Source organism: Dendropsophus ebraccatus, chromosome 5, assembly GCF_027789765.1.
Source record: "Dendropsophus ebraccatus isolate aDenEbr1 chromosome 5, aDenEbr1.pat, whole genome shotgun sequence".
Lineage (NCBI taxonomy): Eukaryota > Metazoa > Chordata > Amphibia > Anura > Hylidae > Dendropsophus > Dendropsophus ebraccatus.
Window position 1 is genome coordinate 77,429,185 of NC_091458.1, and position 24,326 is coordinate 77,453,510.

Genomic DNA, 24,326 nt, shown 5'->3' on the forward strand with positions numbered 1-24,326 from the left:
ACAAAACATATATAAAAAGACGTATGATTTAAATGCTTTAATGTTATTTGTACGTGTCTAAACATTCTTTATCTTCTGTATTTCAAAGTTAAGACAGCTCTATTGTAGTTAGAAAACTAAGTAAAATACTTGATAATGATAGTATCTGTCTCTCTGAATGAAATTCAAAGCAATCTAAAAGACATGCAAAGAAGGATCGTGAAGACTAACTCCTAACATGGGAGCCAATGATGCTATGCAAACATAATGGATATGTGAGTAACCAGGATCCAATATCTCAATCGAGACAAAGTATTGTAATGAGCTGACAAGCACATCAATTCAATGTGATATAAAAGAGATTCTTCCTAGTTAGAGGACCAATCCAGAGCTGAATCATGTCTCTATATATTTAGCTTTTATGGCCATTTGTTGCATAGTCCCCGTTTTCACAGGCTCAAAAGTGAGTGTTCAGTTGAAGCTTCATGGTCTGTTGGGGCCTGTTACTTTTGTATGTATTACACTTCATTTTACTGGAGATTCTTCACCTTCTTGTTCTTAGAAATATAACTAAACTGACTGTATGGACAAAAGTACCGGGGCACGTTAAATTCAGGTGTTTCAGTCCCATGATAAAATCAAGCACCTACCAATGCAGTCGGCCTTTACAAACATATGTGAAAATGTGGTTAGTTTTAAAGAGCTGAATTCCATTGTGACACTGTCATTGCATACTGCTTCTACAATGTGATGATAAACTTTTCTATTGAAATACTTAACACTAAACTTTGAATGGTATTATTGTGTTAACATTTAGTAACCACGGCCATGAATTGACAGATAATGTAAAGTTATACAACAGGGTTGTTAAAGGAGATGGACACTTTATAGTTGTTCAGTGTACAGTATTAGTAAGTGTACTCACAGCACTTCCTGAAAGCAGCTCCCTGTGTACCTCAGAGATAAAATCAGAGACCCCTCCTCAAGGCTGGGCTTTCTTGCTCTGTAGTGAGGCTGTACATAAGATGGCCGACAAGGAGGAGCATGTGACCATGTCCCATCCCCAAGTGTCTACCACACAGAGAGCTGCTGTTAGTAAGTGCAGTGAGTACAGTACAGTGTGACACTGTACACTGAAGAATTTTACTATAAAGTGGACATTCCCTTTAACCCCTTAAGGACCGGGCCTGAAATGGCCTTAAGGACCGGAGCAAATTTTATGAATTTGACCAGTGTCACTTTATTCATTAATAACTTTGGGATGCTTTTACCTATCCGGCTGATTCTGAGATTGTTTTCTCGTGACATATTGTACTTCACATTTCTTGTAAATTGGAGTCGATACTTATAACGAATCTTTATGAAAAAACCCAAAATAGCGTGAAAATTTGTGAAAAAATGCATTTTTCCAACTTTAAAACTTTTCTGCTTATACAGAAAATGGTTATACCACATAAATTATATATTAAATAGCATTAGCAACATGTCTACTTTATGTTGGCGGCATTTATTAAACTATATTTCATTATTTTTAGACAATAGGAAGCCTAAAACATTAGCAGCAAATGTCCAAATTTTCAGTAAAATTTCAAAATCAGATATTTTTAGGGAACTGTTCAGGTTTAAAGTGTATTTGAGGGGACTGTGTGTTAGAAAGCCTCACGAAGCACCCCATTTCAGAAACTGCACCCCCTAAACTCTGCAAAAGCACATCCAGAAAGTTTTTTAACCCTTTAGGGGAGTCACAGAAATAAAAGCTAAGTGTGTAAGAAATTTGAAAATTTTAATTTTCTGTGCAGAGATTTTATTGTAATCCAATATTTTTCATAATTATAAACCTATTACCAGAGAAATGCACCCCAATATTGATTGCCCTGTTTCTGCAGTTTATAGAAATACCCCATATGTGGCCCTATTGCGCTATTTGACGCAACCACAAGCCTCAGATATAAGGGAGCGCCTAGTGAATTTCAATGGCTCCGTTATTTTTGGTCATTTTTGACTGTACCACTTCAGGTTGGCAGAGGCTCTGGGGTGCCAAAACCTAAAAAACACCCCTAAAGGGACACCATTTAGAAAACTACACCCCTCAAGGAATGTAACAAGGGGTGCGGTGAGCATCTGGACCCCACAGGTGCTTCACAGATTTTCCAAACAATATGGCTTGAAAAAAGACTAAAGTATTTTTTACACTAAAATGTTGTTCTAGCCTTCAATTTTTCATTTTCACAAAGGGATAAAAGGAAAAAAAAAACACAAAACATGTAGCGCAGTTTCTCCCGAGTACAGAAATACCCCACATGTGGACATAAAGTGCCAAGCGGGCGCAGGACGAGCCTCCAAAGGGAAGGAGCGCCAATTGGCTTTTGGAAGCTGGATTTCACTGGAATGGATTTCAAGGGCCATGTCGCATTTACAGAGCCCTCGTGCTGCCAAGACAGTGGAAACCCCCCACAAATGACCCCATTCTGGAAACTACACCCCTCAAGGAATCTAACAAGGGGTGCAGTGAGCATATGGACTCCACTGGTGACGGGCACAAATGTGGAAAAATGTGACGTGAAAGTGAAAATTTTCATTTTTTCACTTTCATGGCACAAATGTGCCCGTCATCCAGGGGTCCATATCCTCATTGCATCCCTTGTTAGATTCCTTGAGGGGTGCAGTTTCCAGAATGGGGTCACTTGTGGGGGGTTTACAGTGTTTTGGCAGCACAAGGGCTCTGTAAATGCGACATGGCGTTCATCATCCATTCTAGCCAAATCCAACCTCTAAAATCCAAATGGCGCTCCTTCCCTTCGGAGGCTTGCCCTGCACCCACATGGCGCTTTATGTCCAGATGTGGGGTATTTACGGACTCGGGGGAAATTGCTCTACACATTTTGTGTTTTTTTTTCTCTTTTAACCCCTTGTGAAAATGATAAATTCAAGGCTAGACCAACGTTATAGTGTAAAAAATTTAATATGTAATTTTCACGCCACATTGTTCCACATTTGTGCCCGTCACCAGTGGGGTCCATATGCTGACTACACCCCTTGTTACATTCCTTGAGGGGTGTAGTTTCCATAATAGGGTCACTTGTGGGGGGTTTAACTGTCTTGGCAACACAGGGGCCTTTTGAATGCAACATGGCCCCTCGAAATCCATTCCATCCAAATCCAGCCTTCAAAAACCAAATGGCGCACCTTCCCTTCGGAGGCTTACCCTGCACCCGCATGGCGCTTTATGTCCACATGTGGGGTATTTCCGTACTCAGGGGAAATTGCTCTACACATTGTGTTTTTTTTTATCTTTTAACCCCTTGTGAAAATGAAAAAATCAAGACAAGATCAATGATTTAGAGTAAAAATTAAAAAAAATTTACACTAAATGTTGGTCTAGCCTTGATTTTTTTTCATTTCCACAAGGGGTTAAAAAAGAAAATGAACACAAAACGTGTAGGGTAGTTTCCCCTGAGTACGAAAATACCCCACATGTGGACATAATTTGCCATATGGGCACAGGGCAAGTCACCAAAAGGACAGAGCGCCATTTAGAGGCTGGAATGGGGGATGGAGGCCATGTCGCAATTACAAAGCTCCTGTGCTGCCAGAACAGTAGAAACCCCCGACAAGTGACCAAATTCTGGAAACTACACCCCATAAGGAATCTAACAAGGGGTGCAGTGAGCATATGGACCCCACTAGTGATGGGCACATGTGTAGAACATGTGCCGTGAAAATAAAAAATACCATTTTTTTCATTTTCACGTCCCAAATGTGGCCGTCACCAGGGGGCCATATACCCGCTGCCCCCCTTGTTAGATTCCTTATGGGGTGTAGTTTCCAGAATGGGGTCACTTGTGGGCGGTTTCTACTGTCCTGGCTGCACAGAGGCTTTGTAATTGCATCATGGCATCCTCTAATGGGAATGTTGGCCATATCTATTTAGCTGGGGAAAAGGGACAATTCTAATTTATTTGGGGGTATTAGGGCAATTATTAGTTTATAAGGTTGGAAATGACAGGTGTCCATCAAATTCAACCTGTGTTGATCCAGAGGAAGGCAAAAACCCTTCGTGAGGCAGACGACAGTAGCCTCATCACAGGGGAAAAATTCCTTCCCGACTCCATAATGGCGATCAGAACAATCCCTGGATCAACGTGACCCCTGAAATAGGAATAAGGGACAGAATTTAGATAATGTAGAACCCCAGTGACGTGTGGTGCGCCTTGGAGCAATCCAGTATACAGAGGCCGGGGTGATCAGGACAGGTGTCACACGGGAAAATGGTGTCCTTCCTGATCCCCCTGTTACACCACACTCTGCACTTCTTCTGGGGTCTCCCTTTCTCCAGTGTGGGGGACGTCGCCTGGAAAATGTTGTCCTGGTGCGATACGGGGTCCTTCATATCCAGAAGCGCTGGGTCCGCTCCATGGCTGCTAAATATTAGGGCTCTATTACTACTTCTGATATGTTCAGATCGTGCCGCAAGCTACAGTAGCTCGGGCAGCGAGGGACCAGAAGAGGGGGTGCTGGTATAAGAGTTATCCCCGTACAGGTGGTGACCTTTATCCAGCAGTGGGAAGATCAGTTCCCGGACGATGTCCCCACTAACTCCGAGGATGGGGGGGGGAGTGGGCATCTGGGGGCTGGATTCGAGTGTCCCTTCCTTCATACACTCTAAGGGTACGTGCACACTGCGGAATCGCGAAGGATAACCCTTTGTGCATTCCGCAGTTGGCACCCGCCGGCGGACTGATGCAGGCGCACGTCTCCGTCCGTGTCGTAGACTCCATTCTATGCACGGGCGGATTCCGCTCTGCGTCCAACGTGTTGATGGAATGACGGATGATGGAATCCGCCCATGCATAGGATAGAGTCTATGACACGGGCGGAGACGCGCCCCTGCATCAGTCCGCCGGCGGGTGCCAGCTGCGGAATGCACGAAGGGTTATCCTTCGCCATTCCGCAGTGTGCAGGTACCCTAAATCTGTAAGTGTACCCTGAGGTACTCTCACAGAGTTTGTAGAATTTCACGCCATACCGTCATCTCTTATTGGGACGGTACTGGCGGAAAAGACGTGTCTGGGGGGCAGCATACGCTACGCTACTCCCAGACACGTCACTGGATGATTAGGAGGATGAGGATGAATGGAGGAACGAAGGACCCCCCATTCATCCTCACTGGCTGTTTCGGTGTCGGAGACAATAATAACGTATGCGTCCGATACCGAAAACACCCTGGGGGCCATCTTTATATGGGGATTGGTATATGGGGTATGTAGTGGTGTAGTGTAAAACTTTATTCAATGTAGTGTGGTGTAATGTAGTGTTTTTTTACGTGTTTTTTACAGTAAGTATACAAAAAAAACCTACGCCAAAAATGGTGTTGCTGATGAATGCCGCACTTATGTTCGGCACTTATCAGCAGACCGTGGCAGTAGGATATAAAAAAAACCCACCCTACGCCAAAAAGGAGGAGTTGCTGATTAGCAGCGCACTTTCGTGCGATGCTGATCAACACTCAGCGGCGATAGGGTGCGGAAAATAGGAAAAAAAAAATTGGGAAAAAAATTTTTTTTTTTACTACATTCTGAACATCCCTGTAGTGGCTGATACGTGTATTACACTTATCAGCCGCTAGGGGGCAGCAGAGCGCAAGATCCGAAAATAGACGACGCTGGAGCCGGAAAAAATACGAAAAAAGACGACGCTGGAGCCGGAAACAGACGATCGGGACTCACGGAAGAAGCCGAAGTCCCGACAAGATGAAGTGGACGCCGGGAACCCGGAAGACGCCGATCAGGACCCCGGGACAGGTGAGTAATGTACAAATACCTGCTCTGGACCCCTCAGCTACCTAGCTGAGGGGTCCGGAGCAGGTATTTATTACTTGTGGGGACTTTGATCGCCGTGAACGGCCGGCCGGCTGGCCGGCCGTTCACGGCGATCGGGACGGTGGTACCGTGACCACCATTACTTTTTACAGTAATGGCGGTCGGTGCCGTCCTCGGACAGCACCGACCGCAATTTTTTTCCGGGTCATCGGGCCACCGATGGCCCGGAAAGGTTCCGATCGCCGCTATGGGCTTATCAGCCAATAGCGGCGATCGTCGGCATGGGGGGGGTTAACAACCCTCCATGCCGACAGGGAGAGATGGCCTGCTATGTATTATAGCAGGCTATCTCCCCGATCGGGACCCGGCCGGCCGGTACGTCATGGGTCCTTAAGTGACAGTGATCCATGACGTGCCGGTACGTCATGGGTCCTTAAGAGGTTAAATAATGAGGGAGAGAGAAGTGTAAAGCACACTGCCACAGGACTCTGAAGTAGACATTCTATGGAATGATAACTGCAAACTGTAAAGTATGGTGGAGGAGCGATAATGCTATGGGATTATTTTCAGGAAGTGGCCTTGTATGTGTCAGCATATCAAGGCAATTTGTCTGGTTGTATGCTTCCAACTTTATGTGACCAGTTCAGGGAAAGGACCATTCTGACTGTGCTCCAGTGCACAACATAATGTCTATAAAGGCATGGTTGGGTGAGTTTCCTGTGGAAGAACTTGACTGGACTGCACCAAGCCTTGACCTCAATCCCACTGAACATCTATCATCTAATGTCAATATCTGATCTCATCATAATTGCTCTTTTGAATGGCAAAAATTCCCACAAAACCTCTCAAAAATCTTGCAAAAATCCTTCCTATAAAAAGATTTAGAATGAGAAAACTCCTGTAGATGTAACAGGTGTTCACATACATATATATATATATATATATATATATATATATATATATATATATATATATAGTGTGTGTTTAAATATTATGTTTCTATATTATAATTGGTCTTCAAGAGGAAGAGTTTTAATTAAAGGAAGAACGTACCAACTAACATGCATTAATTGGAAACCTGCGGAGATAATTAGACCAGTGGGAGTACGATTACACCTATCATAAACTGATTTTTTCCGACTTTTTTTTTTTCACAACTAGAGGTTAAGTGCTTAATGCTTTAATTGGTTGTAGAACTACAAGGAAGAATAAACTTGTACATTTAAAAAGTGAATATTTGGTTAGACAATAGTATGCAGCATGTGGAGTTGCTAACAAAAACGTCTGCTAATACTTGGTATAAGAGTTAAAGAAAAATAAAATATAACTGCAATTAAACTTGACATTCTTTGTGCCTAAGTAAGAGCGTGTAATGTTACAAAAACACCAGTGCTGAAAGATGAGATTACCACCAGGCATTGCAATCTCATGACTTAAATTGGAAAGCAAGTTTTTGAAGATTGGGAGTAGACAGTGGAAGTTCCATTGGGACACAAAAAGGCCCCATCCACTACAAATCACAAAGATGTTTCACACATTTGATTATCTGCTTAGCCTCCTTCTGCCCAACCTAATACACATCCCTATTAGATGTGTGAAAGTTCAAGCAGAGGAGAAAATAGCCTAGTCACTATACAACACAGACAAAGCCATTACTCTACATGAGAGGACAAAAAGGACAAAAGCGGACATGTCTCAAATAATAAATGGATAGGAGAATACAGGTGTTGTTTAGTGTCATAACTCTAGTGAAGTTTAATTAAAAAAAATATGTCACCTATACCATAGATACATCTTAATCATGTTTATTTTTGACAGGCAAAAGGCGCATATTCAAATTGTTCTCTTCAAATCTTTAACTACATAAAGCAGTTTTAAGGCTCAAAATTTGGCCATTACAATCACTGAGACAGTGTGATACTTTACATCAAATGCTCACCCTGGATGTATGCAACAGTGTTCCTTTACAGTTGCAGGTACCTATCTTTTTTTTTTTTTTTTTTTTGCACAATTGTATTGAAGTCAACCTCAAGGCACTAGTTACTTTGGGAAGCATACATATACAGTATAAACATAACAAGGCTGCTTCAGGTATCAATTAACAATGCGTCAGAACTATGCCAGCAGACAATCTGAGTGCTAAACGTACCAGCATATTGGAAAATATGTATCCTTAAAACTGGTAAAAAGGAAAAATTGATGTTGGAAACCAAAAAAAGTTGCTGCTATGAAAAATGAGAACTAGATTTGGGTTATGATATGTGACCTCTCCATGTTTGTTTGCATCAGGATTTATACATTACCCCTACTGTTCCATTTATTACCTTACGTACTTACAGTTCCAGAAGTTTCAGCAAATGAATGAAATGCTTAAAATACTGGATGTTCAGATTGTAAATCAGTTTCAAGGGCATGATAATGGAGACAGAAAAGCTGTATGAATTACCTTTATCCTTTTATGAAGGGAGAAAAGCTAAACTATATAGAAATATCTACTTCTACAGCTTTTTCATTTGTTGCATAACTAAAATAATACATTAATGATTCATTCAAGGACTAATTGTCTGTCTCTATTTAACACAACATGACCCCAAGGAGAAGAAAATATTTATTAGGAACATTGGGATCTTTCTACTAATGAAACTCAGACACTTGTTAACTTGCTATCATCTGTAGGCTTATTTGTGTATGTTCACAGGTAGTATAGCCAAAACATAAAGAAGGGAGCACATACAGACCTAGTAAGAAGACACTTAGAAAATATTTTGTGCATTTTTGCATCATAGTTACCAAGAGAGTGGGCAGGTGAATGGGGCATGACGCAAAGTGGATGTTGCCCTCCCTTTCATGAAATCTACTACAATTTATACCTGCACACTTGTATAATTTGTATCATAAATGTACACAATCGAGAGGCATCCGCGACAGGGTCGGGTGGGGGGTGGTACTTTAGTTGAGATCAGAGTATGGATACATTAGCCTTGATAAATTCCCCCCACACTGTATATTACCTTTTACAGATGATGAAAACACATGCCATTATATTTCCAAGTGATATTGTCACCCTCCCCCCCTGTACTGTATATGGGGTTCTCTCACCATCCAAAAGCTTAGATGCTGCAGATTCAATATATACACCTAAAGGCAACTTTAAGGGTGCCTTCACACATACCGGATCCAAAGCGGATTTCACACTGCAAATTTGTAGCGAAATTCGCTGCGGGTCCATTGCCTTGTGTTTTCTTTGAGAACAAATACTCGCAGCAACAGTTAACTCCCCGTTGGCCGAAGAATACTGTACATTACCTGTTACACACTCCGGCTTGCTTTGGGGCATCCTGGCGTCTGCATGTCCCGCTCAGCCAATCAGTGGCTGCGGCGGGGCAGCGCACTGATTGGCTGACCGGAAAGTCCAGGCGGGAACACCTGAAACAAGCCAAAGCAAGCGGGATGTCAATCCTGCTGTGAGTTTGTATTCTCAAAGAAAATACAAAGCAATGGATCTGCAGCGGATTTCGCTGCAAATTTGTAGCGTGAAAGCAGCTGTGGATCCGGTATGTGTGAGGGCACCCTAAATGCTGTTTTCATAACTATTGAAACTGTTTATTAAATATGAGATGGATAAGATTGGGAGGCCAGGAAGTGGTGATTGATGATTTTATAACATGTAGGACAACTCATATAGTTTATGCTATAATTTGTGAATGTGGTTCATTCTACGTGGGTAAGATTATAAGACCGATGTATGTAAGTTTTGCAGAACATCAACGCTCTATAAGAACAGGAAAAGGTTCCCCAAGTCTTATGCAACATATTTGTAAGAAACACAGGTTACAAATGGAAGTTCCAAGGACTGGAGGAGACCGCCACCGTTTGTTACAAAAAAAAAAAAGAGAGATGGAATACTGTATGTTCTTCGTACTAACGCATTAGGACCGCTAGGTCTCAACGACCGCTCAGACCTGGATGCCATAGTGTAACATTGTGGTATGGAATTGTAATAATTGTTTATATCTGTTAGAAATTATGTACTGTGTTGTACTTGTTCTTGTGTATATGTTTTTATGGTATATATATGTATTTTTGATAACTTGGTGAAATGAAGGTGTGTATATCTTTAAGGAGGCTCACATATTTAAGGGTGAGTGTAGAGGTACATGTAATGGCCGAGAGGAAGCGCTGAGAGCATGAAACGATCGTAGCTTTACCTGTTTGTATCCTCAACCATGTGATGGAATAAACACGGTCTGTGGGTGCCGCAGCATTTCATTTCTTTAACAATCATATGTGAACACTATCCCTGGGAGCTGCAGAACACCATATATACTGAGAAGACCAGGTGAGAGGTGGTGTGGATTGATACCAAATGTTGCCGTGATTGATAGTGCCAGGGCACAATTCTTTTGCATACACATTCAATATATGGCTATGTTCACACAACGTAAGAGACCGGCCATTCCGTGACCCGGCCGGGTCACGGAACGGCCGTTCTCTGAAATGATCATCCTGGCCAGTACTGCAGTACCGACCGGATGATGTTTCCTCCCGCAGAGTTCCGTGCGCGCCCGCATCAGAACTGTCCACTGCACACTATTGAGCATGCAGCCGCTCGCTCAATCATGTACACTAACATGTTTTTTTACGGCCGCTACTTACTGAATAGCGGCCACAGAAAACTGACATGTCAGTATACCATGTGTATATGCTCCAGCCGGGATCCCATAGATGGCTATGTAATGTATATTTCCGTAATAATCGTGGCCGTTGTACAACGGCCGTGGTTTTATGAAAATATACGCTGTGTGAACATAGCCTATACCTGTATAACACTTGTCCCTGTCTTCTTTTTTTCTTTCTGCTCTAAAAACGCTTCATTTTATTAGTTGACAGTGTCAGCTAGGCGGGCTTTATGGCAATTGGGCACTCTACCCACCTGGGAGATGGGGCCCAACTTCCATGAACCTTGCCTAAATAACACTGTCCATATGGGAGATGAGGCCTAACTGCCGTGAAGCCGCACCTAGGTGCCACTGTCCACTAATAAAATGAAGCGATTTTAGAGCAGAAAGAAGACACAGACAGTGTAATATAGGTATATATTGAATGTGTGCCATCTAACCTTGTGGATAGTGCAGGGAACTGCACTTAGAGTAAAGTGGTGACAATATCACTTTAATGCAAATCTTTTACAAATTGATACTTTTCCTCCTTTAGGGTACAAACGCAAAGGACGTATACGTGAAACTCGCTGCGTATCCTGTCCTGGATTAGTCAATGGCAGACAAAATCGCAGCAGGGATGAATATCCCTGCTGCAATTTTGTCTGCAGTCCGCCCCATTAACCCCCCGGCCGCCGGAGCATATACTTTACCTGATCCCGGCTCCGGCTTGCTCCGGGGGTCCCGGTGTCTTCAGCAAGCCAGAGCGGGGACCAGGTAAAGTATAAGATCCAGCCAGCCGGAGCCAACCCTCCGCAGCCCCGATCAGCCCCCCCCCCCCCCCGCAGCCCCGATAAGCCGCTAGCGGGCGGCCGGCTGATCGGGAACTGCGGGCGGCCAGCTGATCAGGGCTGCGGGGGGGCATCGGGGCGGCCGGCTGATCGGGGCTGCGGGGGGCCATCTGGGCGGCCTGGGGCTGCGGGCAATGTGCGGGCGGGGCTGCAGGGGGCCGGGCATACATTACCTGATCCCGACTCCTGCTTGATTCGGCGAAGCAAGCAGGAACGGGGACCAGGTAATGTATAATGTCCGGCGGCCGGGGGGTTAATGGGGCGGGCTGCAGACAAACTCGCAGCAGGGATGTACATCCCTGCTGCGATTTTGTCTTCCATTGAATACACAGGCACAGGATTCGCAGCGAGTTTCACTGCGTATATGCAGCGAGAAACTCGCTGCGAATACGCCGTGTGTGTTTGTACCCTTAGGAAAACATTGAGGTCATGTGAAGTCAAGTGTGATCTTACCACTTCTTACAGCTCATAATACTATTGCCAGCTAAATATTACTGTTGTTTAATTCCGATCATATATAGCTCATGATAAGTCACTTTACAATTTCAAAAGATAAGCAGTTGATCCAACATGTATGGGAGGCAGCCTTATAGTACACCAATAACAGACATTGAGGAAAAATGGCTTAGACACATGCTTAATCCAGAGCTCCTGGGTCCTATTGCAAAATAGGTATCAAGGCCCTTATTTATATTATTTCATTCTTAACATTAGTGTCTTATTATATGGTCTTGGTGAGACTGCTCACTCTGCATCCAAGCCATCTATGTTCATAGGGGTCAATAGATATAGGGGGAGATTTATCAAGCTGGTGTAAAGTAGAATTGTCTTAGTTCCCCCTAGAAATCAATCACATTCCACAAATTCTTTGAAAAATGAAAGGTGGAATCTGATTGGCTGCTAGGGTGCCAATTTTTACTTTACACCATGTTTGTGTATGTGTATACACATATGCAAACATGTGTGTATGGCCAACCACTACCCCATCGCATAGTTCTATTGTTTATATTTCTATATTTCTTAATTCCCCTTTGTTTTACTGTTCTGTTCTTTACATTACTAATCTATTTTAGCCAGTAACCAGGAACTGTGTACATAGTTATCTAACAAAACACATTTTTTTTTATTTCAGAACCAGTTGATCATACACATATTAGTTATATACAGAGGCAGTGCTTTTCGACATCTAAACCACCATCGCGTTTAAAATGGGTGCAGCTACCATTTATATTGTACAATACTGTGCTTCAGCTGCTACAGAACATCATATTACATACCTCAGAAGTTGTAGCCTTTGTGTATAAAAAAGATAAAGGCATATAAAATCAGTTCATAAATGGTGGACACCAATTTTATCTTCATACTTAAAAAATATATGTATATGGGATAATTTACACTCTGCTATGAATTAAGAATAGAAGTCAAATAGGAGATCCATGACCTGTGTAAATAGACTTGTCCTCTTTCCTCTCCTTAGTGATGAATGATTTTGTTAGTATTATATTTCTAATATTTACTTGGAAAACTGTACCCCCAAGTCAAAATTCTATTTTCTTTATACTATTTAATTTGTGTTGCTAAAAGTTACATATATTTTAAAACATATGGATTTTCTACTTGTACATATAGCCAGAGAATGCTTTTTTTGTTCTTGAATACACTGCTAGAAACCTGAGACCATGATATGAGTATAGATAAGCAAAGAATTATGTTAAAATATAATCTCTGTCTTCACAAATAATCATTTTTGCCTTTTCTGTGGTGTTTGCCAGATGTAAGCCCTGCTTGCCTGATGGACCGGGAAGCGGGAGTTCTGCTCACGTGGTCGACCACATTTTTGTGTTTGTTAAAATGAACGGATGCAGTTTGATCTTTTTTTATAATTGAAGTCAATAGAAAAATGAATCAAAATGGATACACACAAATGCATCGTTTTTTTCAATCCGTTTTTTTGTAAAAGCGAATGACAAAAAATGTAATGTGAACCCAGCCTAACCTGCAACAGAGTAGCCGGTGTTACATTAAGGGTGTGTTCACACGTACAGCAGATTTGATTATGCAGATTTGATGCCGTGTTCACTTATTTAGATCAAATCTGCTGCGGATCTGCTGAAAATCCACTGCGATATGGTATGTGTGAAGCTACCCTAACACTAATTTTTGCAGGCTTGAGAGGCAAGATTTCAAAACAACTGGGGGCTGAATTATTGGAAATATACACTATGGGGGACATTTATGAAGTCCAGGGTTTTTTTTACACCAGGATTACAAAGGTCCCCGGAGCTCCGGAGGTCAGGGGATTTATGTAGAGGCACATTGCCTCTACATAAATCCCGAGCGCACAGAGCTAGTCCGTGCAAAAAATTTAAAACCTATGCCAGTTCAGAGCTATTGTACGTTTTAGTATAATTTTTCCACCGGAAAAATGATAAATGCGGCGCACGCAGAGGCCGCCAACCCTCTGCGTGCTAGCGCACCCCCCGTGACGCCCCCTCTCCGCCCCACTGGCGAAGGTGGCGCAGAGGGCCCATGCACAAAAAAAATTCACAAAATTATCCTTTGTGAATATTTTTACGCCAAACAGCCCCATCTGCGCCTAAAAAAGGCATTTTCGCCTTTTCATACATGTCCCACTATATACATAAATATAATATCTGCAGGAACGTAACTACCAATGTAGCAGCCATAGTAGCTGCTATGGGACCCACCACATCAGGGGGGCCCTGTGGACTGCAACTGCAATACACTGAGCCCCCGGAGCTGTAATATTTGCAGCAGAAGGTGGCCAGAAGTTTTTATATGGCGCCCAGCCATATGTAGTTACGCCCCTGAATATCTAGTATGTGTTTGGACAAGGCAGATAGATAATAGTTGGATTCCACTGACAGACACAGTATCATTATCACATTTCTAATATGCTAAGAGGCATTAGTCACAGGAAGACATATCATGACTTAAACCACTTCCCAATGCTAATATACAGCAACAATTCAAGCTGAGAAGGCAATTGCATGTTTCTCTGTGCACTGAAGGAGTGTAAATATAGCAATTCATTAGCTTTATGATTAAGATCTGTGTAACAATTTCTATCCAGAGTGCTATAAATAGCCCACATGAAATGGTTGTAGAATATTAGTGTTAGTCCAACATGTAACATATCCTTTCAAGTTTAGGTTGGGTATAGATTTACTATTTGCATAAATAAATGCTTTTTCCAGCTGTCAGATGATTCTAAGCAACAGACTACAAACTTTCCTCTGGAATGTTTGTGGTCTGTTGCTAAGGAACAACTAACTTTTTTTTAAAGCCATGCAATATATTTGTAACACATGTAGACAAACACAGACTTGTAGTTCATATAACCAGGCATAAAAATGTAAACATAGATTATGAATTAAATTAAGTTATGTGCTTGTAGATTATATTCTCCTATGTTTTGCTCTCTGCTTTGAAACTTTGTGGAGGACTAGAAAAAGTTAACACACAACACAACTTAAAACAACCTTCACTTGCACAAAACTAATGGTGTTTTAACATCTTTTGAATTGTGGAGACATATACATAACCCCTTTAAATTTTCTCCATAATGAAACTTTAATGGCACCTTTTATTGTCAAGTTTCTAAGAAACTGCATGGAAAGAGGGAATAGGGAGCAATGTAATTATATGCAACCCATTGTTAGAGGAGTGGAGATCTGCACTGTCAACCACACTGAGAAACACCTTAGGTTGCTTATATACTATTCAAACACTATTCACTGTGTGTGACAAGATAAAGATGTCCCAAAGAGATGATTTATGAAATTACACAGGAAAAAGAGCAATGCGGCTTTGTTCTGTTCCTATACAAACATTAGATTTCCCCTTGAGGAATGTTATCAGCAAAATTTCAAATATGCTTAATAGAATGTACTAAGGAGATATAGATTGATAGACTAAAGCTGACACTCCAAAAACAGGCAAAGCAATTTTGTTTAATGTTTCCAAGCTATTTGTTTTATAGGTAATACAAGCATGTGCATTTATCAAGTTAAAGCCAGGTGCCAACATCTGGTCTGCGCTCAGCCCTGGAGCGATAAACTATGTCCCTTGAGGTAATTTACAATATACTGAATGATGTCTTGTTATTAGTATTAGGAACACTACAAAGTGAAGCATGCACAATGTCACCCAAGTGCAGTAGGCAGTGTGCAGTGTATAGTGTTTGGACAAGTGATATCAGGCCCAGATTTCTGGATGCCTATTTTATTCTCCGGGTAGCCAAAAGCCTGATTCAGCCACTTCCAGCATACTAGTCCATAAAATGCTTTAGGCTTTGTTCACACTGCGTATGAATCCGTCCGTAGTGCGAACCGCGAATATACGCACATAGTTTTGAAGTTGATGCTTTCGCTTGAAAGTACACGATATACGCCCGCACAGTGCACACTACGTATGAGCTTACGGCCGGATCGTATACGGCGCCATAAAAAATGAACAAGACCATTGTTTGAGGACGGAAATGTTGAAACTCACGGCCGTGGATTTCCATGCGGTCCCGTACGAAGTACTTATTTCAGCCAAATTGAACTTGATTTTTCTATCCAAAAGGTTCTGTGTGGTTTACGGGGCTGGGCGAAGATTTCCAAGTAAATGACCTGCCTAGTTTCGAAACAAGCTAGGGAAGCATAACTGAACTATGGGCGTATGTTTGCGATTCGTACGCATCCGGCCGCATGTCTATTTTTCCCACGCCCGTAGTTTCAGCCGCACATGTACGGCGGTGTACGATCTACGGACGGATTCATACGCAGTGTGAACATAGCCTTATACTGTAACAATGTGCAGCCATTAATTTAGTATATAATTTCCCATGATATTGTTCTATGACTCCGCACGGATGGTGGCTTATTAGTGGTAAATAAATGGGGTGACACTGCAAAACACAAGTGGACACAACCTTGACCTGACAGTTGCAAAATAATTATTTATGATGGAGCTCTTTTGAATGTCAGGTCGCAGCCACTTGGGTCGCAATGTTGCCTCATTTACCTACCTTGCAACACTGGTCAATGAGACAAATATTATGAGTATGCATTGCATCCAGCAAAGTAATTGTCTAAAAATACTACAGGCAGCAAGTGATCAGATTAGAAAATTTTGTTATCAGTGCAAGTTTATTTCGGAAGCCTCAGTGCTGAAAGGTGGCATATGCACAGCTAAGTCCTTTGCCTCTAGAGATGAGTGAACCTCAAATGTACTCCGGTTCATTTGACCGGAACCCTCTGCATTTCATTACTGGTGGCTAAAGATGTTGGACGCAACTCTAAGGCTATGTTTACACAATGTCAAAATTAATGAAAAGGCGTCCGATTTTCATATTTAAAAAAAACTACAGTTTTTGCCGCGATTTAACTGACTGCAATGGCAATGCATTGAAGTCAATGAGAAGCCAGATGTCCAATGCACACAGTGTATTGAATAACAGACGTTTTTGCCGCTGTTGTCAAAATAGTGAACATGATCATTATTTCCGGGCGTCTTTTGCAGACAGCGGCCGTTTTTTATTAGTTGTTCACACACAGTTTTTCTTTTGTCACCATTCTTTCTCTGTTTTTACTATTAAATTCAATGGACTTTTCAATTAAGGCCAGGCTGCTAAATAATGTCCGTTATTTTAGCTTCAAAATAACGGACATCATTTTAAATTGAGCTTAAAAAACATTGTGTGAATATAGCCTAAATCTGACTGAAAAAACATGGATACAGCAGTTTGTTAATACGATGTGTTTTACAATGAACAATATCTTGGTATAATATAATGTAAGTCATATATACTACTGACCTCACCATAATAGCACAACACTATTCACTGTATAAAGAAATTGTAATACTGACATTATAATATCATATTCACTGTATTCTAGGGAGATGTGTACATAAGCAACACAGCAATATCTATATTGAGAAACGTTACATAGAGAAGATGAGCTATATTTGTTATGGTCATATATGTGCAGACACACACACTCAATTATAATAAAGACACCCACACATGACATTGACAGTGAGTCATGAACCCTATATAAATGGTAGTCACCAAGATGGAGGGGGGGGGTTAATCAGGGCTGAGCCCTATGAAGGATCCAGGGCCTTCAAGGAGAAGGCTATGTCGCATGAGGAATCCATGATGGAAGCATGAAGGAAGGAATGTCATCCAGGATGCTTAAAGGAGAAGTCCGGCGAAAATTATTTTTTTATATGTTATTACTTATGGAAAGTTAAACAATTTTCTAATGTACATTAATTATGGGAAATGCTCATATACTGCTATTTCCCTTAATTTAGTGTATCAGGAAGTGTTAGAATTATCTCTGAAGCAGTGACGTCACGACGAAAGGTGTAATTCCTATGGAGTGTCCAGCAGGGGGGCGCTCTATATATAGAAGTCAATGAGTACCATTGACTTCTATATATAGTGCGCCCCTGCTGGACACTCCATAGGAATTACAGTGTATGTAATGTAATGTAATGCACTGTACTGTTGTGACTTTATGAATACATTTATGGAATACTTTTGGGGAGCAAGTGTCCTTGCTCCCCAAAGTATCCCATAAATGTATTCAATGAATACATTTGCAGGGCACCGAGCAGGGAGGGAGAGAGGTGCCATCTACCTCCCCCCTCCCTGCTCGGTGCTGGGAACATATACAAAGTACTACTCCCCCATTATCTGCAGATAATGGGGGAGTAGTACCTTTTGCTATCCCTATCACCGCCGCTCACACAGGGGCTGCTATTCATGCCCCCCGCCGCTGGACACTCCATAGGAATTACACCTTTCGTCGTGACGTCACTGCTTCAGAGATAATTCTAACACTTCCTAATGCACTAAATTAAGGGAAATAGCAGTATATGAGCATTTCCCATAATTAATGTATATTAGAAAATTGTATAACTTTCCATAAGTAATAACATATAAAAAAAAAATTTTCGCCGGACTTCTTCTTTAAGTGAAGCAACAGCTGCTTAAAGCTCATGAGGATTTGCAAATAGACCCTTCACTTCATATGAACTATGGACACTATACACTAAGGACTGTAAGACATTTTTCTTATATTCATTTCTATACAATTCTGTAACTTTCACTACTTTTAAAGAAGAAGCAATAAATCTCCATTTTTATAAAGAAACCTCTCTGATGTCATCCTACTGCGGCGAGCCATAAACAACAGGTGCTATTGCCATTTTCTACACAGTTTTTCAGGACTCCCTTGGGCTGCCTCCAACTTCATCAGCCCCTAGTAATCAAATGCAGAGCAGCAGTGCATTTGGGGTTGAACTAACCTAAATGTGCTGTACATTTGTTCATCTCTATTTGTCTCCATTTGACTATACCAATTCTATTATAGTAGGTTTTGTTATTTTTGAAAGGGTGTAAGAAATGTATTTGCAGCAGTATATTTGACATTACCATTCTCAGTAATTGCCTATTCATTCTAAAGGCTCTAATTAAAGATCTAGTTCTTTTGTTTTTATTGCTGTTCCTAGGTACTGTACAAGTAACTGCACATTCTTATGATCCAGAAGTACTCCAAGCTGTAAACTAGTAAAATAAGGCTTTGCTTAAAGGGGTACTCTGGAGGGAAAATGTTTTTTTTTTTTTTTTTTTTTTTTTGTTAAATGGTGTCAGAGAGTTATTCAGATTGTAACTTAATAAAAAAAAAAAAAACTCAAGTCTTCCCGTCCAGCTTCTGTATGCTCTGCAGTAAGATATTTCTTTCCACTCTGACATGGTGCTCATAGACACAGGTGGCAGCAGAGATCACCATGCCAGACTGAAAATAATACACCACTTTCTGCTGGGCATACAGCAGCTGATAAGCACTGGAACACTTCAGTTTTGTTTAAAGAAAATTCACTTCCTGGTTTGGTGGGGGCAGAGCTCCTGAGTGACATCATGACCCGGCAACCGCGCACAAAGTGGAGATCAGTGATGATGAACGTTATTCATCTGTACCAAAGATTTTTGATGATTATGGGTCATCATAGTCATATGATAGCTCTGTTTAAAATGTCTTTTAATGTACTAAAATCAAATTTTGTGTGTGTGTGTGTGTGGGGGGGGGGGGGGGGTGGCGGGGGGTATGGCATTCACAGTGCAGATTACATTTCATCTCTTATGAGTGGACCACAACAATTAGGCTGATGCCATAGTTTGGTTTTTGTTGTACCATTAAAAAAGAAAATTACAGAGAGGTCCTTTTGAACAGACCCAACCTTTCTGCTAGAGAGACATCTCAGAAGCATGAAGGGGTGAATAATGTGACACCAGGTATGCAACACTAACAGAGACACAGACATTAAACCCTTCAGGACCGGGCTAATTTTCATTTTTGCATTTTTGTTTTTTTCTCCTCGTGTTTAAAATTACATTGCACTTGCATCTTTTTCACCTACAGACCCACATGAACCCTTATGCACCACTATTTGTATTTAACAATGAAAGAGATAATTTTTCCATAAAATATGCTGTGAAACAAGAAAAAAAATTATTTGTGCAGTGAAATTATATAAAAAGAAACAGGATTTTGTTTTTATTTGTGTGTGTGTGTGTGTGTGTGTGTGTGTGTGTGTGTGTGTGTGTGTGTGTGGTCCGTGTTTACGCCATTCGCCCTATGGTAAAACTGACATATAAATGTTCCTCAAGTCAGTATGATTACAACAATATGTAATTTACATGGCTTTTATTTTATCTGACAGCTTTAAAAAATTAAAACCCTTAAAATAAACTAAATCTGTTTAAAATTGCTCTATTCTTAGCCTTATAACTCTTTTATCCTTTGGTCTATGGGACTGTCTGAGGTGTCATTTTTTTGCGCCATGATCTGTAATTTCTATTGGTACCTTGCTTGCATATATGCAACTTTTTGATCACTTTTTATTGCAATTTTTCTGGATTTGATGTGACAAAAATTTACAATTTTGCACTTTGGCGGGTTTTTGTGATTAGCCGTTTACCCTGCAAAATTAGGAATGTAATAATTTAATAGTTTAGGCGATTACGCACGCGGCCATACCAAATATGTTTGTTTATTTATTTGCTGTTAAAAACTGAATACTGTAACTTTTAGTCCCCCTGAGGGACTTTCAGCATTACTGCAGTGATTTTCCATAGAGATCAGTGCAGTATACTTAATACAGCAATGATCGATCAGATCATTGCTGTATAAGTCTGGTCTGCAGCAGACCAGACACATTGATTGCCGAGCTGGGATCAGTGTCAGTGCGATGCTGAGCCCCGGCCGGCTTAGTTGAAGGGGCCTACCCTGTGTAATTGCATCGCGTGGGGCGGGGAACTGGGGGGGGGGGGGAATAGTACATTTAAATGCAAATTTCAGTTTTGACAGCTGCATTTAACTGTATAACTAGCATGAGCAGTGATCTGCTAATAGCGGCAGTCCTGGGCTAATAGCCACAGTCCCAGTTATCGCCTAATAGCTGTGGTTCCGGACTACACATAGCACCCGGAATCGAGGCGGTTCAGAGCGGGGTCGCCACGCAACCCCTCTCTGAACCAACCTCCCACATCAGGATGTAAATGTACTGACTGATGCGGGAAGGGGTTAAACCCTGCACTCCTCTAGGCCACCTATATTACCTCTTTATCCAGCTTAATCCACAGCAGAATTTGCAAATCAGGATTTGTCTCACAGATTTCCTTGCAGATTGTGTATTTATGTCTGATATTCAATGCAGGTGTAACAACTGCCAGCTATATAGTGGCATTCTACTCACGCACTATAGGTGTAGCATACCATGAGAAGTATGTAGAGACTCCCGTTAAAAGCCAGTCTCTATTCCTTTACAGTGAGCAGTGCTTCACACAGTGCTGTATGTAATGATGCAGGCATGTGTTGCTGCTCATGTACAATAGTGAACAGTAATGTATATATGAATCCTGGCTCACCTCCAGACCACCATACATATTTACTGGGCGAGGTGCTGTGTGTCTGTTCCAATAGATGTGAAGACAGTGGCAGTGAATACAGCATGGTTGCTCACTTCCAGGCCCCCATACAAATTCACTGGATTAGGTACAGAGTAGTCAGCACAGTGAATACACAGTAGTGAGCGATAATGCATGTGCCAATCACTGGTATTGTACACTTTGTATAGATTGCAGCACTGTCATGCCATAGTGCTCTGGTTGGTTGTTGCTTCATATATACATTATATCACTCCATTTCAATACAACCTGGACGTTTGCAGTCAGTGCAGTAAAATCAAATAGAGAAAGCAACGAACATAAAATGTTAATACCGTGTCCTCAAACATGACTTGCATGGGATTAGGAGGGACGAACTTGTCGTTTACCACCTGGTTATAAGTTAAGTACCACACAGGCAAAGCATACCATAAGTTTAGAAGCTGTGAAATAAAATGTTAATGGCCAGAGAATCTAAAGAGTCGTTTGGTATCTGGCACTTGTGCGTGAATTGAGACAGCCTGAGGTGAAACCTTTTTTTTTTTTTTTTTTTTCAAATTTCAAAGTGTATTTGCAGCAATATGCAATGGATTGGATCCAAAGTAAAGCCTGAGGCTCTGACAGTGAGCTGTGTTTTTATTGTGGACAGCAATGAATGAACTATTTAATTCTATGGATTTTTAAAATAAGACTATATCAGAAACCTTAGGAATTGTTAAACAATAAGACCAGTACAATAAAAATAAGTGCATATTGTGGTGAATTTTATATATACCTGGAGTTTCTGTCTCCAAATGTACTGCATTTGCATTAAATGCATTAATATCATTAACCTGTTATCACTCCAATGGGACATGCAACTATTTGCTATGAAAGTCATGAGTTATTTTAGAGCCATTGCATAAATCATTAGAACCAGCGGGGAGCAGCATGAGATAGAGCACTGTTTCCCACCACAGTTTCCTGATCATTGAAGACTCTCTATGACCATCTTCAGTGACCACAGGACCCCAACTTTTCTAGTTAAAATAGATTTTGGGATATAATCGTCGTAAAAATCTACCCCTCTTCTAGTGCACACCAAATAAAAATTAGTAAAAAAAAAAAAAAAACATCAGACAGCAGCGAGATCTAAAAGGCAGAGAGGAGGTACCATCATATCAGTAGAATAAAAAGGTCGGCCACAAGGGCAATCCCAGGGCTTTTCCCCCCTTTTTAAATTACGCCATTCCCCATATGGAAACACTGCTGGTATATATTTTTAGATTGGACAATTACACATGCTGCAATGTATAATGTGTTTATTTTTTATTCTATGTGTTTTATATATAAAATGGGAAAGTTGGCAATTTAAACTTTTATTGAGGGAGGGGTGGTGTCATATTTTTAAAAACTTTTTTATTCTTTTTTTCGCACTTTTTAAGTCCCCCTAGGGAACTATTACATGCAATCATTAGATTGCATACACTGGTCAATGCTTTGCCATAGGAGAGTATTAATCATTGTTATCTGCAATATTCACATAAAAAGTGCCTGTGGCAGAGATGGTATAAAGGTCACAGAGCTGACTTAACTGAGGTAATAAAGAGACCTCCAGAAATCAGGTAAAATGATCAGGACCACACTGTGGGGGTCCCGATTGGACAGTGATAGGAGCTCAACTACTGTTTAATGCAGAGATCAGTGTCATTGAAGCTGTTAATGATGGGCAGCAGCTGTCAGCGCAATTACAAGCGCCTGCAGTGAGCGGTTGAGAGCCAAGGGGGCCGCAGAGAGGTGCGGGGGGGGGGGGGGGCTGCTAGATTGTCCAGGCAGCTCATAGAAGATAGCAGCGGTCTGCTGCCGCTGCTCCTGTTCCATTGAGTGACGGCAGCCGATCATTGCTATTCTGGTTGTTTGTCTTTCAACATGTTGAAAGACAACGACAGCAACGATCAGCCGACATTGTTCATGGGAGCTGATTATTGTCTCCTATTACACCAGATGATTATAACAGCCGATATCGGCCAAATACGGCCAATAATCATTTAGTGTAATAGGGCCTTAAGTCATAGGCTACCATTATGTACTGGTAAGGGGTTAAATGTTCATTGTAGTGGTAATAAACTTATCACCCTTTATTCTTCTGTCCCCTCTCCTGCTAAAATTTCACAGCAGCTCACTGAAGTATCAGATTACTTGCTGCCAAAACAGGAGTGAAGGTACAAGAGGGAAAGTTGAGAGGGGAAGCAAAAAAGCAGGAGAAGAAGGATATGCCAAATCCTATATGATTTGTGTACAGTGTATCCCTATTTCTTATCCTTTTGGATAATTTTTTTTCTTTTTTTATCGGTGCCATAATGGCTAAAATGTACTGTTTCAATTGATCAAACCCACTAGCCCTTTTAATTGACACAAACCTACAGTACTGACAGAAAAAATAACCAGTGCAAATCTTTATATGTAAAGAAATTGTAGGAGCTGAATTATCAAATCAAATAACAGGTGAAAATAAATGAAAAAGATGACTGCTATCGGTTGGAAATAATTATGCCTATATAAACAAATGGGTCTATTAATGGCCATTTAAAAGAAAATTATACTTACTGTGCAAAAGCTTTATTTATTTCTTGAAATAGTAGGGCATATGCTAATATATGCACAATGAAAAAGTAATTATACAGGTAGGCAGAGGTAAATGAATGATTACGATAGCTAAATGAGCATCTAAAGAGATGTAAATTTAAGGGAAAAATCAGAAAAAGACTAATTAAAAGGGCTGGAAAATGTGTTTTTCTTTGAACATGAAGAAGTTTACAAGTTTTACCATTTAAAACAGCAACCGAGAAAGTGCATGCCAAACATACTGTATCTATTTGCCCATAGCTAAACATAACCCTACAGTATGCAGTCTTTTGTGTATATAGTAAGCATTCATTGGCTAATTTTCATGTTTTTTTTCTTGTCAGCATAATGGTATTGTGGAGTGCCAGCTCTTGAAATATGCAGATATGCTGATCAGTGAACAAAGAAAATATAGCATCACATAGTATCACTATAGGTACAGTATATA